Source organism: Felis catus, chromosome C1 (assembly GCF_018350175.1).
Source record: "Felis catus isolate Fca126 chromosome C1, F.catus_Fca126_mat1.0, whole genome shotgun sequence".
NCBI lineage: Eukaryota > Metazoa > Chordata > Mammalia > Carnivora > Felidae > Felis > Felis catus.
The window spans coordinates 29,738,482-29,756,067 of record NC_058375.1 but is presented as its reverse complement, the minus strand read 5'-3'; the positions used below and the strand labels follow the sequence as shown (position 1 = coordinate 29,756,067).

The window sequence follows — 17,586 nt, the reverse complement described above, 5'->3', positions numbered from 1 at the left end:
GAATGAGTGTGGTGCTATTATAAGCATACTCTTTGGATCAACTGTAATTTATGAAAGTAAATAAATCTTCCAGGGTGGATCAGTTGGTTAAGCATCAGACTCTTGGTTTCGGCTCAGGTCACGATCTCTTGGTTCATGAGATCGAGCCCCGTGTCGGGGAGCCTGCTTGGGATTCTCTGTCTCCCTCTGTCTATGCCCCTTCCTGACTCGTGTGCTCTCTCTCTCCCAAAATAAATTTTATTAAAAAATAAATTCTCTTTGGTCTTCACTTATTATCTGTGATAAATGACTTGTAACAAATCCCACATACTGCCTCCATGCTACTCTAACCCACTTACCACAAAGCTGCCATCTCCCTGCATGGGAAATCTCAGTCCCTCTTCTGCTTAACACCCTTCAGTGACTCCCTCTTGGTCCGCAAATAGGTCTGAAACTCCTTGGTGTGGCTGGCAAGTTCTGCTGTGATCCAGCCCTTGCTCACCTTTGCAGTTCAGCTCTTGCTCCAATGCTCCATGTGCCGGCCAGGCCCGCCCAGCACACCTCCAGGCGGGCAGGGCTTGTGGGCTCAGATGCTCTTCCTGCCCATCGACGCTCCCCCCTTCCCCTCTCCTGCAGCCTGCATGTTGAACTCCAATTTATTTTTTAGGCGAAATAGTCTTATTTCTTCCATAACTGCCACCTGTGTTGTGCTCTATCAACCTCTTCTCCCTTTCTTGTTGAGTAGCAAGGATAGAGTAGACGCACCCCTGGAGCTTATTCCAATTGCTGGGTTTGGTGCATGAAACACCGACACTAGCATTCGGTGTAGGCTTCTCAAGCTGGGGTAACTTTAGTGGGTTGAACAGTGTCACTCCAGAATTCATGTCTACCTGGACCCTCAGAATGTGGCCTTATTTGGAAATAGGGTCTTTGCAGATTGAATTTTAAGTTAAGCTGAGGTCATAGGAGATTAGGGTAGGCCCTAAATCGAACAAGGGCCATTCTTATAAGAAGGGCATGTGATGATGAGGGCAGAGTTTGGAATGATGCATCTATAAGCTGAGGAGCACCAAAGATTGCCAGCAACTACCAGAAGCTAGGGACAGACGGGGAAGGATTCTTCCCCAGAATCCTCAAAGGGAGCATGGATGGCCCTGTTCCCTTGAGTTTGGATTTCTAGCATACAGAAATGTGAGGGAATAAATTTGTTGTTTTTAAGCTGCCCAGCTGTAGTGGCAGCCCTAGAAAAGATATGCAGAGATTTTTCCATTGCCACCTCCATGACTCTCATGTGAGCAGAACCTTCCTGCTGGAAGTGAATCACTGGACAGGTGGGGGGAGGGAGGGGTGGAACTAGGTCACTGAGGGCATTCAGTGCCCTCCTGTGCCCCTCTACACCCCTGTGCAGTCCTGTGGGATGGTCTGTGGTCTGCTCAGGAAGGAGAGTAGGGGGTTCTGATTGGCCCCAGAAATATGCCCCATCTTTCTTCTGTAGTTCAGCAGTAATTCTCTAGGGTGAGGGTGTACAGAGCCGGAGCTTTCCACCTTGGGCCCCGACATCTCAGGATGCGCTCCCTGGGTAGTTCTGTTGGCAGCTTTAGCTTGTGAGCTCACCAAGCTTTGTGAGGATTTGTCATGGCTTCAAGGGGTTGGCTCAGTACATGAGTAGAGTCTGGAGTTTGGGGCCTGTGCCTGCCGGTGCCGTTTGATGCTGAAAGAGATACCACATCTGCAATGTGAGTCCCTCCTCTTCTCTGCCAAGGCATGTCCTCACTAGGGCTGTTCCCCCTGATGCAGAAAAGACATACCGCATACCTCAAGATGCCTTTATGGGCCATTGGCCCCTGGCCTGTCTTCTCTGGGAATATTGTGTCTGGATGGGTGTCATTGACCTAGCCCTGGTTTGTGAGTGCTAGAAAGGAGGAAGGGAAGATGAGGAGAAGGAGAATGGAGAACACACACCTAAGAGTTTTTCCTTCAAATTGGAATAAGCTCCAGGGGCCCACCCACTGCTATCGTTATGATGTCACAGAAAGGAACAGCCAGAGCAGGGGGAAGAAATTCATGAAGTCATCTGGCCCAAAGCCCTCTTCGATCTTCCATACCACCAGGATGGCAGAGGTTGGTGCATGTTTCTGACAACTGAGCTCTTGAATACCCGAGACCACACAGCAGCAACGCTGGGGGACGAACTCACTGAGCTGGTGCCCAGCTGCTCATCTGGGAAGTTCTACCGGGTTCTCACTTGTAATCAGCAAACCCAGACTCCTCACCTTAGAGACTATCAGACCAAGCTTCTCTTGGGATCCTTGAAGATGGCTGGTAATGCATGTGAAATGATGACTCATGTCGTATTTAAGCAAGACTCTGGGTGTGCGTGTGAATGGGGATTGCTCAAAATCATGTCGAGGTGCTGATGATTGCATCAAAGCCTCTGCAGTGGGGGAGGGCGGGAGAGAGAAAAGGTAGCCGTAGATTTTAATACAGAAAGGGAGCAACCACCTGTGAAGCTTTGTAGAGAATGATGATCTGCGTTCCTGGCTGGTTCTGCTTTCATATCCTCTGGAAAATACTCTGCTGTGCTCAAAGCCCTTGAGAGACAGAAAGTAAGAGAGACTTACCTTGGCCTTATGCAATGACCAAATGAAGTTCTCAAAGTCAACATGGAGCGGTGAGGACCATAGGTCCTCACAAGAGTGAGAAGGACCGGCGATCTGGCCTGGTCCCCACCACTTCCCCTGTTTGACGAGGCTTTAGCGCATTGTCAAATACCGACTTGATCCTAGTCAGAAAAGCCCCAGAGAGTGACCATGTGGCTGATATGTTAGAAGAGTCTTTAGGAGCTCACCAGTGTGAGTTTGTCCTGACAGCTACTCCAGCTGACAGCTGGATTTGCTTCTTTCTACTTCAAAATCATCGTGCCTCCTGTAACAAAAGCTAGGGGAGCCAACCTGAGTCCAGCAGTTTAGTTTGTAACCTCGTTCCTTTCTCCTTCAGGGGAGAGGGATGCGTCAGCCACGGGAAGCGGGCCAAACACTCCTGCGTTTCTCTTCTGTCTCAAGTGGAGATTAATTATGTTGTAACTTCATGTTGATGGTGATGGGAGGGTCCCCTAGCAAGAGCAAACCTTCCCCAATTCTTCTGGAAAGAATAGACTGTGGCAGATTTGAACTTGGCTTAAGGGGCAAGGTATTGATGTCATCCAGGCCAGACCACAGTCCCCTATTTCTGGGTTGACACCCCAGAAAGCCTCATATATGCAGCCTTTCAGAGGCTTTTAAAAGCAGGATGGGAACAATCTGATGGATACGTTGTAGGGTTACATGAGGAAAGTAAAAGATAAAACCTGCTTAAAAGCACCTGTCTCCAGAAACTACAGGCCAAAGAGAGGTACTAAGACTTTGTTTCCATGGAGTTGAGCTGAGAGGGGCAACTTTGGGGCAAAAGACACAAATATGGGGCTTGAAATCAAAGTCTGGGGTCAAGACCCAGCTTTCCCACGTGCTGTGTGACTTTGGGCAAAACCTTTCACCAGAGTTTCCTTTTAGGGAAAGTGGTAGGAACAAGTACACTAAAAATTGTTAGAAGGACCATATGGCATATGTGCATATTGTAAAATGCCATATAAGGGTTGGTGTAGTGATTCTCACTGTGGCCTCGAATATGGGATGTGCCTGTGTTCACACCACAAATAGCCAGACACCTGGATGGCCACGAATGTTGGGTTTAATCATAAGATCTGCTCTTCCCTGAGAGCCAAAGGTCTAGGAAGTTTTTGTTTGTCCGTTTACTTGTAAGCGACTCTTTCTTAGAACTTTCTAGCTAAGAAATCTTCTGTCGTATATCACCATTGACCAAAAGTCTTTGGGCGACTCTGCCCACCCACTTAAGCCTTTGATTCTTCCTCCCTGAGGTCAAGGGGTCAGACAGATTTCCTCAGTGGTGCACTGAGCGCTCTAAAGTTGTATGACTCTACCCACCAAGAGGAAAGCTCTTGCTTGTGTCAGATAGCCTTCTGGAACCCAGGTTACACATGAGGCAGTAGGCTGAGTGCGGAAGGAGGACACCAAGCTCTTTGGTATTCTTGCAAACTAGAGGGCACCCCATGCCCAGATGCCTGGCACTGCTCAGAGAAAGGTCACCCACCCCTTCAGAGTGCCAGCGGAATTTTATGGGACTTGAGAGAAGGGAGGCGTACCCAGCATGGATAGGAGAAGGAAGGGAGAGGCAGGGACGGAAGTGGCTCTGAGCTGGCCTTGCCCTAACAGGTGCAGTGTCACATACGTAGTGAACAGCTCGTGTCGAGACCCAGTGGCAGGAAGTGGGGGGTGGCACGTGCTGTTCCTCACTTACAGTCTCAACAAAAAAGAAAAATGGACAGATACCGAGGCTGAGGAGTCGCTATTATGTGCTGGGTACAAGGCCCGACCCAGTGGTAATTGGGTACATGTTTCTGAGTTAGTCGGCCTGAGTTTATCACGTCGGCGCTCCTTACTGGCAAGTGTGTGAGTGCCAGGCTTAATCCTGGGAGGACTGGGCGCCCACACCCTGCGTGCAGGGCCCCCTGGGTGGAGGAGGGCAACTTTCCTGTCTGGGCACTGCCACTTTCCATTCACTTCACACGCCAGTGTTTTGACATGTTAGCGCCTGGCCTGTTAACACGGGATAACAAGGGAGTGCGCCCAAAGGCGGTGCCCGGCTCCTGAGCTGGCACCCGGCCAGGGCAGCCTTGTCTAGCTCCTTTCCCTGGGATAGCAAGAAGGCAGCTACTGGGTAGTTCTGGCTCCTCTGAGTGCCTCCAAACTAGAGCCTCTCCAAATGTCAGGGAGGAGAGTTTATGACTTCGGCCTTTTATGATGTACCTTTAAGGCCAATTATTTCTAGAGCTAATAATCCTAACACCTCATTGAATTAGGCACTGGGAAGAAAAGGAATACACTTCAAAATCCATGAAATTACAAGTGGATTGAGTGACTCACTATTCTGGATGAAGGCTTTATAGTCTGTAGTCATTATTATTGTTAATAATAATATTAATATTAATAAGCATTTATTCACACACACACACACACGCCCATGGGTCTTTGGGCAGAGCTCATGGAGGACACAGACAGACACTGTCCTCAGGGAACCGAAGGAGGCTATCTCTAAGACACTGTAGTAAATCATTTGAGTATTGTAACTGTCAAGGTTTTAAACACCTAAAAATCAGCACTATCATTAGCAATCAGTAATCACTGTTATAGAAGAATAAATCTTGTAATCTCCAAATTACCTGTTTGCACCAATTACAGTTCAACTGATGAAACATACCAATCAAAGGGGAATTTACTGGAGGCGCCCAGGCTTATCTAGGTTAAAAAAAAAAAAAAAAAAAAAAAAACACCAGGAACCCGCTGAGTTCCCAAACTGTTGTTTCTTAGCTCTGTCTCCGTTAGGGTGGATTTTCTGGAAGTGGAGCTGATAAAGCCCTACACAAGTACCCCCAGGCAGGAGGGAGTCCAGTTTTCACTTACTTGTTTATTTATTCACTTATTCCCTGCCTGCCTACAAAAAGGATTTGAGGTAGGTCACACTAAAAACACAGATCTTGCAGGACGGTTTTTTTAAAAAAGCAAAAGGAAGGTTGGAAATTTTGGGGGTGGGCGTTGAGGTGTTCGAATGTTGAGCTCCCACAAATCTTCTTGAGAGTTCTTTTCTAAGCACGGGGCTGGGCCCCACGGGGAGCAGAAGGAGAAGCCGGCCCTCCTGTTGCCTGTAAGGAAGGCCCAAGTCAAGGAGCCACACGAGCTTCCGACTGGGTCTGAGCTTCTCAGAAGGTTGTGCACAGAGGACGTCCATGTGTTGTCTAGCTCTCAGCCCACAACGAAAGAAAGCGGCTAAACGGAAAGGTAGATTTTTTTTCCTTTTTGTAAATACTAAAAAAAATATCGAAGGGGCCCAGTGGGAAACCATCTCAGTGTTTTTTTTACCAGTCTCCCAGTTGTATTCTCCACGTGGTCATTTCTTGGCTGGAGTTAGAAGAAGGCGATGGAAATGTGGACCCACTGAGCCTTCTCTGGTTTACTCTGGAGCTTTGGACAATCTCGATCTGGTGTTTGCAACTGAGGGGAAGCCAGGGAGCAGTGGCCGGGAAGAGGTGGGGAACGGACAGGAGCTGGAAGTAAACTGGAAGGAAAGCAGTCCCCTGGAGGATTTGGCTCAGGGATTAGGAAGTGAAATGGATTTAAACAGCGAGGGTCTTCTCAGCCCTGCGCTGTGTGCCGGGCTTCTCCTAAGGGTGCCTCTGCATACCCTGCCACTGCAATAGTCCCAGCATCCCATCCCTGCTCTTCCGTGGATCTTGGTTGCATCGCCGTTTTCCCAGCCCCTACCTGGCTTTATGGCTTGCCCATGTGGTTCTGCATCTCTAGGAAATTATATCCTTGTCTTCTGAGGGCTCGCTTTATGTTTGTTTTTTGCTTTAAGGTTACCGTGAGTTCATTTTCACTTCTGCCCTTGAACATGGTAACGGCAGAACTGTTTAAGTAGCAACTTTCTACGTGGTGCCCTCTGTTGGTAGACAGCCTCCACAATGACCCCAATTGCCCTGGCCTTGTGGTACTCACGCATTTGTGTAGGTCCCTCCCACATGGACTCACGGTTGTTCTATGTGACCAGCAGGATACCACAGTGTTAGATACCGTGCTGAGTGCTATGTATAGGACAGGCACCATCTTTGACCTCAGGGAGTTTACAGAGTTTACAGAGCAGAGAATATAGATAGATAGGAAGATGATAGATAGATAGATTATAGATAGATAGATTATAGATAGATAGATAGATAGATAGATAGATAGATAGATGATAGATACTGAGAGCTCTAGCTTTGGAGCTAGATAGAACTGGCTGAATTGTGGCTTCTTCACTTGGCTTTCTGACTTTGAGCAAGTTATCTAAGCTCTCCGAGTGTCTGTTTCCTCATCTTTACATTAATTTTTTCAAGTTTATTTATTTTGAGAGAGATAGAGAAGGGGGAGGTGCAGAGAGAGAGAGGGAGAGAGAGAATCCCAAGTAGGCTCCACGCTGTCAGCACAGAGCCCGACATAGGGATCGAACCCATGAACTGCGAGATCATGACCTGAGCTGAAATCAAGAATTAGACACTTAACCGACTGAGCCATCCAGTGCCCCTGTTTCCTCGTCTTTAAATCAAATATCCATCTTGAGGATTACACGTGACAGTGCGTAAAAAGTATTTACCACAGTTTCCAGGTTTGGGTGGCTCCTCCATAAATGTTATTCCCTCCAGCCGCGCTGGTGCTGAGAATGTATGATGAGTAGGAGGTCATCTCTGCCTTCAGGGGGCTCCGAATGGAGTGGAGGGGACAGATGTGTACTCACGAAAGTTCAAGGCAGACTGTGACAAATGCTGTTACAGGGGCGGAGAGGACAGTGGGAACCCAAAGGAAGGCATAGGAAAAGCTTCATGGAGCTTAGGTGACATTTTAACAAGCCCTGGCGGGTAAGAACTTTCATCATTGCAGGCAGGGAGGGGAAATCCCGAGAAGTCACGAGGCGTAAAGTCTCCTGATACCAGCGATGGTGGAAATGCACTAGCTTTTGGTCATACCACTTCCCCGTAGTGGGCTGTGATCTCTTCATCGGTAAACGGCAGCTGCTAAACTCGAGAGTAAATGTCCCTTCCAGCTCACCCATTCCACAAGGCCAGGGTACTGCTCTGTTCATTACCAACTTTCAGCTCCTAATACATGGTGGGCACTCAATAAATATGTATTAAATAAGCGGGTATAATTTTATGCGTAAGTGGCTTTTCTCCAATGAGAAAAATCAGGGAAATATTTTTTCCATTTACTTGACATAAGTCATTTCCTGGGGCAGGGGGGCGGGGGGACAGGTGTGGTGGCAATGAACCCATCTACACTGTGTCACTATGTTTTGTCAAAGTCCTTCTGTCATCCTGGTCCTTCGATTTCTTGGCTGTGCCTCCTATTTCTTCCTTACATCCCCTAGTCTTGCTGTGGGCTCCTGCTCAAACTCTCAAGCGACTGGCATTTCCCTGGAGATTTCTTTAGCACTCAGCACCACGTCCTCGGTCCAGGCGAGGCAGACCCAGCCAACTCTGAAGAAGCTTTGCATGTTTTCCTTCGCTTAACTTCCATTTTGCGATTGGCGTCTCCATGAATGGAGTAACCGTGAAACCAGAGCTCAACAGAAGAACGTCGAAAGCTGTCGAGCTACTACTGTGCCACAGGACAGGGCAGGCTATCGGTGAAACTGTGCTATAAGGGGGTTTAGGCCCTGGGGGGTCCCCACCCCACTCCGTTTTGCCTCTGCTCCCCTCCTCAGGCCTATGCTTAAGACCCTTATGCTGTTTTCTTCTCCACTGGGACTCCTGTAATACACCATCCCCTGGGGCTTACTCTGCTTCAGCCTTTCCAGATCACCCTTGTTCTTTCAAAGCTCATCCTGGGTTCCATTTCCTCTGAGATCTGCGGCTCTGTGTCTTTGGTACAATTAATTCGGTCCACACTTAATGCCCATCCTGTGCCTGGATCAGTATAAGCTTGTGAAGGAAAAGCGCTTCTTGGCCCTGATCTGGCTTTCTAGGATGAGCGTGGCCAAGACGACAAACCAAACGATGCAAAGCCATTAACGGACAGTCCCTTTTAAGTGATAGATTTGCATGTTACCAGGAGCTTACTGAAGTCAGTGGCTTACCTTCAAAGCATTCTTATTGTGACAAACAACTTTTAAAAGGTTTTCTCTTTTCTTAACCTTACAAGCAGGAGAGCAGTACTTATCAACGGCAGAAAACTTGGAAAGTGAAAGAATATATACGTAGGGGACAAACTTGTTGATGATCTCACTACCCAGAGGCAAGCCAGCGTTGGAATATTTTTCCTGTCTTTTTTCCCCGATGCACCGGAGATCCTGTGTTGCTATAATTTTGCCTCTACCACTTTTGTTAGCAAGCACTCTATCCCAACCATTTTGCAATGTTATAAAACACACTGAAGAGTGATTCTAATGGTAGGAGTTTGTCAGCAAGTAGGAGCGCTGAATTTATTTGGCACTGAGACTTGGGGTAGCCTCTCTAATAACACTCCCATTTCTGCAACTTCTAAGACAAGTGCTGCCATAGTGTATTTGTAACTCAGCCGATCTGCTCAGCCCTTCTCTGAAGACACCGCATCCTGTGCCGTTAGGTGCGAGCATCTCCAGTCTCCAGATTCTCCACTTCCTCCCTTCCCCCACCCCGATTTCCTTCATCTCCAGCGAGCGATAATATCTTTCATTTGAGCTTCTCTTTCTGCCTCCAATGACTGCCTCCCCTGATGAATTCTCTCTGGGTGACTTTGGCATTTGCATATTTCCTCGCTTGGATATTCTGAGATGTTGGAACCAGAGAGCAGGTTGATGCGATCAGGTACTTAGCTGAATGAGGCTTTCTCGGGAACTGCACAAATATTTGGAGTCGGGTGTGTGCCAATAGGCAATTAATTGAAATGTGGACACAGCAAGCTTCTGGAGGAAGGAAACTGAACTTGAGAAATTAGCTGTGGGAAGCAATCCTCCGCAAGATACAAAACAGTAATTTGGGAATTTCCTTTACCTCAGACTGAAATTGATTTGGTACAGAAAGAGGAAAACAAAAACAAAAACAAAAAACCCAAACCCAAACAAGGTTGATTCCTGCATCACCAGAGCTGGAAGGCATTGTCAGAGAATGCTGGTCTGACCCTCCTGGGGATGGAGGAAAGAAAGCCCAAGGTCAGTGGCAAGTTGGGGCAAATTCAGGACCAGAAGCAAGATGTCCTGACTCCAGCCCAGGGCACTATCCATTTTATAAGCTGACTGTCTACCTGGAGAGCCGGATTATCATATCAGGAGCAAAAGGGCGAGGACTGTGATTTAAGCATTTCCCCGTCACCGATGACTTTGTGAATACATTTAGGAAAATCCGTAACAAAACCAAGGTACCCGCTGCTTGTGGCCTTAAGGACGGAAGCACATCTAGCCAACATTTATGGGGCTCCTGCTTCATGTGTGGCTGTCCGCTAGGCACTAAGAATGGAGGTGATTACAAATAGGGTCCCTGCTCCACACTGTGTGATGTTGGCCTGATCCCGGGAGGGGCCCAGCTCCTGACTTGTCCTCTTTAGAGGTATGAGCCTCTGGGTCCATCTGCATTTCTCTGTCTTCCAGGAGAATGGACCTTTCTCCTTAAGATTTTTATAAACGATGTATAAGAAAAGAAAAGAGAAGGTCTGACCGTGACGTTGCTTTAGGATTCAGATTATCTTAGAGTGATATGAAAATCACCTGTTCATTGTTAAGGTATATATTTCGTGGTTCAGGACCAGAGCGATCCATTTTATTTATTTATTTATCTTTATTTTTTTTTTATTATTTTTAATGTTCATTTATTTTTGGCAGAGAGAAAGAGAGAGACAGAGCACAAGCAGGGGAGGAGTAGAGAGAGGGGGAGACAAAGAATCTGAAGCAGGCTCCAGGCTCCAAGCTGTCAGCACAGAGTCCAACGCGGGGCTCGAACCCACAAATGGTGGGATCATGGCCTGAGCCGAAGTCGGACGCTTAACTGACTGAGCCACCCAGGCGCCCCTGGAGTGATCCATTGCAGGCTTCCCCTAGAACATGGTTCTCAAAGTGTGGTCCCTGAACGGGAGGCATCAGTACTGCCTGGAGACTTGTCAGAAATGCAGATTCTCAGGTCCCACCTCAGTGCTACTGAATCACAGGCACTGGTAGGGCCCTGCCGTCTGTTTTAACAAGCCCTCCAGGGGATTCTCATGCATGGTGGAGTTTGAAAACCATTGCCCTAGAAAATATGATTTGGAAATCTGGGCTGCTGAATTCTAGCACCAAGGAGGTAATCTATTTTTTATTATTGGACCCTTAAGAATAAACTCTCTTCATTTTAGAATACCCAGGTGAGCCGTTTCTATCCATTGCTGAGTGTTAAACAGGAAAACATGTCCAAATAATTCTTCAAAATTTAACTGACCAGCAGAGTCAGGCACGATTCTGGGTAACCTGTCGTATTTCCAGTAAGCACAACGTTTGCATACTTTAAAGTTTCATGGAATAACTGAATAAGTTAATTGATTGCTTAATCTGTTATTTTTAGAATATCACTTCCTTACCTCATGTGAAAGTTTATTCAAAATTCAAATGGGAACATTTTATTACCCCAAAATGTTTTCCCATATACTTGAACATGTTACTAAGGAAACCAGTTGCAACATTGCAGTGATATTGTTGCTCTAACAAATTAGCGATTCAGCCATGTAGATGCCATACTACGATTTTTTTCTCTCTCTAGAAAATTTCACACTTATTGAATTTATACATTTATAACACAGGACGTTGCAAGCGACGCTATACGGAGAAATCGCATCCCAGAGTGACAACGGAGGTTTCCCTGGGATGTGTTTTGTGCTGTTTGAGCAGGTGATTTTTCATCCTGTACCAGGAGCTCTTCTGCGCAGGGAAGCTGAGTTAGAGAGAGCAACCATCTCACAAGGACACTTGGTGTCGAGCTTGGGGGGTTCTCGCTGGTGAACAGCGACTAAAACCGGCTGCGTGTGTGCAAAGTGTGTGCTAATCACACTTTTAAGGAATCGAAGGACATCAAAGCATGAGATCCCGCGACTGAGATGGCACCAGGAGATGGGGGGGGGGGGTGGTGGATACAGCACAGTGGGAGGCCTCCTGCATTTTCTGCCTCAATGGGGGGAGGTGAGGTTATTAATGAGGGGATAGATTAGAACAGATGGGTATTTTTGACACATTTCCCCATGTTGTTATTTTCCAATACCCCATCTTCCCACCAGCTAGTCATGTGCCTTTCTCTTGGTTAGGAGTGAAAGCATGTGACTTTTTAAAGGGAAACCTCAGGAAGGGAGAGTGGAAGTGGAGACGTTGCCATAATGCTCAGAAGTCACGCTCAGCGGATTTGGAGAGTCTTCCTGAAGCTTCTGCTGGGAGGGGAGAGGGAGAAGCCACCGTGGGCTTGTGTGACTTTGGACACCGTGTTCTAAGGGAAGCCGTGTGACCCTTTCCCACTCGCTCCAGCCCAGCCTCACGGCATCCAGCAGCCACCACTCGCCTCCTGATTGCCATGCCTTTCTGCAGCCTGGAGATTTGCATTGTAAATGCTGTTTGTTAGGCCCCTGAAATAATATTAATCACCGTAAAACAATTACGTTGCATAATTTGTACATAAAAAAGAAAGAGTGAACCTTTTGCTTGAATTAATATTTCCTTGTTTGTATCTTTCTCATCCTCACAAATAATGAGACCCCTGTCTGCCCTTCTAGGTGAGAATGGCTTTGGGAAAAGAAAGGTATCTATCTTCGAATGGCTTCTTGAAATGATGCACAGTTGTCCGGAGCCTGGTGGCCTATGCAGTTTGGGGTGGAAGAACCACGGACCCTGGGGAAAGGGGCATCTCGACACCCTGTTGCAAGGTGCTTCTTGCAAAGAGGAGAGACAGAAGGGTGGGCACCAGGGGGCTGCACAAGGGGAAGTTCTGGGAAGCAGAGCAGCAAAGGAGCAAGGCTCTGTGCCTGTGTTTCTGTGGGTGCACCCTGTGTCCATCTGGGGAGAAACAGCTGGCAGTGAACAGAAGCCTAAGGGAGTTGGGAACCACCATTCACACCCACTGCCCACCGTACTGGGTTCAGTGGTGGTCTTCACAAGATTTGTCCATGTACTAACCTCTGGAACCAGCGAACATGGATTTCTTTCGGCAAAGGGTCTTTTCAGATGTAATTAAGTTAGAGGTCTTGAGATTAGATCAGTTTATACTATCCAGGTGGGCTCTAAATCCAATAATAAGTGTCCTTATATGAGACAGAGGGAAGAGACCCTGGAAGTGAAGAGGAGAAGGCCTTGGGAAGATAGAGACACACGATACAGCCACAGCCCAGGGATGCCTGGAGTCACAGGAGCTCAAACAGGCAAGGAAGGATTCTCCCCTCCAGCCTTCGGAGAGGGCGTGGCCCTGCCTAGGCTTGATTTCGGATCTCTGGACTCCAGAACTAGCAGAGAAGGGTTTTCTGTTGTTTTCAGCCACTACGTTTTGTAGCAGTTTGTTACAACAGCCCTAGGAACTCTCTCACACACACACACACACACACACACACACACACACACACCCCATGCCCTCCCCCTTCCCACAACCTCTCAGGGAGATTCACTGGCTCGAATTTTGAGTTGATGATAATGTTCTCACAAGCCACTGCTGGAGGTCCCCAGAGCACATCCAAGCTTGTGGGACTGCCGTGCTGTGCTGTACCTGGGTCCCAGATGATTTCTCCCAGGAAGACTCTCCTTCCCAGGAAGTCACATACCAGGCATTGAGCACAGAGAATTTCAAGGTCAGGTCCCCCTGACATACCGTTTAGGACTGGAAATAAGGGCCTGCGTATGAGGCAGAATTGGAGAGGACTCTGTAACTACCATTTTGGACTCTCTTCTTTACCCTCTGCTTCTTTATCGAATCTCAAAGGCTCATGACTAGAGTTAGCACCCATACTCCAGGACAACATACATTTCAAAACTAACAGGACCCTATATATGGAGCACATATGTACCAGGCGCTGTATTAAAATTTCTACATTGGCTATTTCATTTCTCCTTGCAGAAGTCCCGGAGGTGTGTGTGGGTGGGCGGTTATCCTGATTTTGCAGATGAGGAAACTGAGGCCCAAGGACATGAGGTAATACTCCCAAAGTCAGGAGGCTGACAGTTCGCAGAGCCAGCCTTTGAACCCTGGGTGTCTTTGACTCCACGGCTCATACCCACAAGCGCTTTTCTACTATTTTGTTCTTAGGAAGGCAGCCCGGTGCAGGGACACACATCTGTGCCTGTCCTGGGCGCTCACTTTCAAAAGAATATGCACAATTTTTGCATTTGAGGCCATTTGACTTGGTTAATTCGTTCACATGGCACATTTTCTTTCCGTAAGGACTTCAGAGGGCATTTGGGGACAGATTCCAAATTGAACTATACCCTCCACAAGGTGCTTTGTGGTTTGGTTCGGTTAGGGCTCTGCCTTCACGCCAAAGTTCACACACCTGAATGTTGTAAGAATTTTCATGGTCTGGCTGCTGCCTGCCTCCCCAGCCTCGACTCTCGTAAGCCTCTCCTCTCCACCTCGTGTGGGTGACCTCATAGCTGTTCTGAGCTACTTTCAGTTTTTGTGTGTCTCATCCTCTCAACAGACTCCTGTCCTTTGCCCAAGCTGTTTCTTCTGCTCGGAATTCCGTCTCCCTACTGCCCTCTCCACTGGTCACCCCATCTCTATCCTTTGACTATTTAACTTGGGTAGCTCTATTCATCGTCTGGGTCCCAGATTAGAAGTCAGCCACTCCAGGGACGTCTGGGTGGCTCAGTCAGTTGGGCATCTGACTTTGGTGCAGGTCATGATCTTGTGGCTCATGAGTTCGAGCCCCGCTTTGGGCTCCAAACCTGCTTCGGATCCTCTGTCCCCCATCTCTCTGCCCCTCCCCCACTCGTGCTGTCTCTCTTTCAAAAACAAATACACTTTTTAAAAAAAAAGAAGTCAACCACTCCAAGAAGCCTTCTTGGATCACCTGAACTTGCCCAAGAACCTCTGGTGGGACTCTCAAAGCATCCTTGATCTCCCCACCTATCACGTTGTATGATAATTTTATTATCTGTATCCTTCACCTTGCTGCAGGTTGAGGGCAGGGACAGGGTCTGCTTGAGTCACCGTGTATGCCTGGCACCCAGCCCAGCACCCGGCACAGAATAGTGATTCGATAGGTATTTGTGAAATGAATGGAGTTAAGAAGGCCAGAAATGACTTCCTGGATCATTAGGCTCAGAGTTATGTCATTAATTAGGACACTGAGGAATGTTATATTAAAGGGCATAGTTATCTGACCAGTTGTCAACCTCAAAGGTTAAGGATGTTCTCAGAATATTCTAGATTCGTTTTGCAAGCTCCTAGCAACAACTTCATCTAAATCATTTGGACAAATTTTAACATTGAAGGAGATGGCCTTATTTGATGTGTTCAGTTCATTTCTTCTTTGCAACTAATCTATTTAGTATGACCACTTAGAATACTAAATTGCAAATTGTTGACCACCAAATACATAAGATAACAGTTTCAATGTTGTTTCTAAATTGATTCCTCCAAGTGTCAAAGGGAACCCCCAAGTACCTAAGGTGGGCTGTCTGTCGCCTTTTACTAAGGCCCCTGTGAGATAATAGGAAAACATATATATATTGGTCTCTGCCCCTGGTTCCTGCTACCCAGCTCCCCAAATCCTTGTAATTTCCTAAGGGATGAGGGTACTAGGAGAGTCTTTTGTTCTAATGAGGCAGCTCTGGTGGGCTCCTGGTTGGCTCCTGGGTGGGGCTGGTCACCAGAAAGACCAAGTCATGATTAGAAGCTTGGAATTTTCAGCCCCCTACTGTCCAGAGAGGAATTAGTCATTGGTCATGCCATAAAATTCCCAAACAATGGGGTTTGGAGAGCTTCCATGCTGGCAAGCACACCAATACTGGGAGTATTGCGAGGTACACGCCCCAGCCCCACAGGGACAGAAGCTCTTGCACTCGGGACTCTCCCAGACCTCGCCCTATGTATCTCTTCATCTGGCTGTTCATCGGTGTCCTTTATCATATGCTTAATAAACTGGTAAATGCAAGTAAGTGCTTCCCTGCGAGCTGCTCTAGCAAATTAATCAAACCAAAGGAGGGGGGTCGTTGGAGCCTCTGATCTATAGCTGCTTAGTCAGAAGCACATGTGATAACCAGGGCTCTGGAGTGTGTATGTGGGAAGGCGGGGGAACAGGCCAGTGGGAATGAGCCTTTACCCTGTGGGGTCTGACACTCTCTCCAGGTAGACAGTGTCCAGATGGAGGTGAACTGTAGGACACCCGGCCAGTGTCGGAGACCTGTTTGTTGTTGTGGGGGGAAAGCCCCACATATCCGGTGAGCAGAAGTATCAGAAGTGTGTGTGGAGTGAAGGAATGCCCTTGGGACAGACACACAGTAGTCAAGAACTGGTCTTTCTCTGCCGGGAAAGAGGAAGACTGTGTCTCTCTTGGGCATCTCCCTGGTGACTATGGATTGAGCTCCTGGCCCTTCTGAACCTTCTGACCACGCTCAGTGCGGGGGGTTTCAGTCCACCCCCTGCTCTTCCTTTGCTCAACACAAGGGCATTGGTATCATTCTTTAGGTTCTTTCTGGCCTTCCTGAAGGGCAGTGACTTCATTCAGGATTGCAGAGCCTGGTTGGATGTGATGGGCTTCAACAGCTGTTGCACTTGGTGACTTAAAGACCAATGCTCTGTGGCTGGTGCTGGAGAAAGAGCTGGATTAGGGGTCAGAGGACCTGGGTTCTCACCCGGCTCTTCCTTGTGGCCTCTCTTAGTTAATGTCTGCTGAAGGGATATGTCTTGTGTCAGTGGGTGGGCTTGTTTCCCTTGCCTTTTGAAAACGTGAAGAACAAGACCTCTCCATCCCTTGACTTTCTTTCAAATTATCTTCCCCTCCCATCTTAAAACAGTGCGAACAAAGGGCAAACTCAATGGCATTGTCAGAATGGAAAGGCCCCTTCCAATTTTTTGGCTTCTTTGTCTGAAGTCTTGTCTTCAGTCAGCACCAAAATATCCTTACAAACAGAGAATGTGGGGAGTCCACACTTGAAACTAATGGCCATGGAATCTGAGAATGGTTGAGTCAGAGGGAGGAAGGAAAGCCAGGAAGGAGGAAGGGGGATGGGAGGGATTGGGGAGAGAGGGAGAGGGAATATAATGGAGTCACAGGGCTAATCATTGGCCTCTTTTCCATGACTCCCTTCCTTGTTGGGTTTTCCCAGTGGGGGAAGCTCTGTGTTTCGAGCTGAATGGTAAATTCAGACTGAGATGCTGGGGTCCACAGAGCCCTCCCTCCCTCCCTGTTTCCTTGGGGTTGTGACAGTAGCCCCGTCTGTGGTGTTGGTGTGAGCCCAGGGTCCAGCTACTCCCGGCCGGTGAGGTTGGCATACACCACCCCCTGCAGCTCTGGGGTAACTGTGCCAGCACAGCTCCTATAGCAGCCTCTGCAAAGCCAGCCTTCCATGCCCAGGTCACATCTGGCTTCCAACAGGGCTGGCTTGTTTTTCGGAAGGTAAAATGGTGGCATTCCGAGGGAGGCTCTTATTCACTAAAGGACAACAGAGGCTGGGTCAGCCTCAAAGGTGTCGAAGATGCTGAGGGAGGGAGGCAGCAGGAGGTCCCGGCTCCTTGTGTGAGCCCAGTCTGCTGGGGTCTCATTGACTGCAGAAGCCTTGCTCTCCGGGCACTTACCGGGCTGCTGGCTGTCTTCACAAGGCTACGTGCAGAGGCTCCCACAGCAGGGCTCTGACTTCCCCTTTAAAGAGAACCTGCCAGGGTAGGGGGTAGGAGGAGTGGGGTGCTGACTGGACTAGTTCCTGGGCACTGGGGGTCGCTCTTGGCCCACCAAAAGGCCATGGCAGGGCCCTTCTTGGGCTCTAGAGAAGACTTTAAGGGGAGGCCTTTGGCTAGCCACAGAGAGCTATCCCGGGGCCTTGGTCAAGGCT

The 17,586-nt window shown here is 48.1% G+C and overlaps 1 long non-coding RNA gene across 3 annotated transcripts; it reads left to right on the top strand.

Annotated features, from left to right (window-relative positions):
* Window positions 1-1,381: 1,381 nt before the first annotated feature.
* LOC109502245 lies at window positions 1,382-16,742 on the top strand. Of its 3 annotated transcripts, none has more exons than XR_006584181.1 (5): window positions 1,382-2,301; window positions 7,993-9,753; window positions 11,367-11,454; window positions 11,865-12,473; window positions 12,863-16,742. It is a non-coding gene; the product is annotated as an uncharacterized LOC109502245 (long non-coding RNA). The 3 variants fall into 3 exon arrangements; XR_002744425.2 differs by having other exon boundaries at window positions 7,993-10,059; XR_002160725.3 differs by having other exon boundaries at window positions 1,384-2,301; window positions 8,766-10,059.
* Window positions 16,743-17,586: the final 844 nt, after the last annotated feature.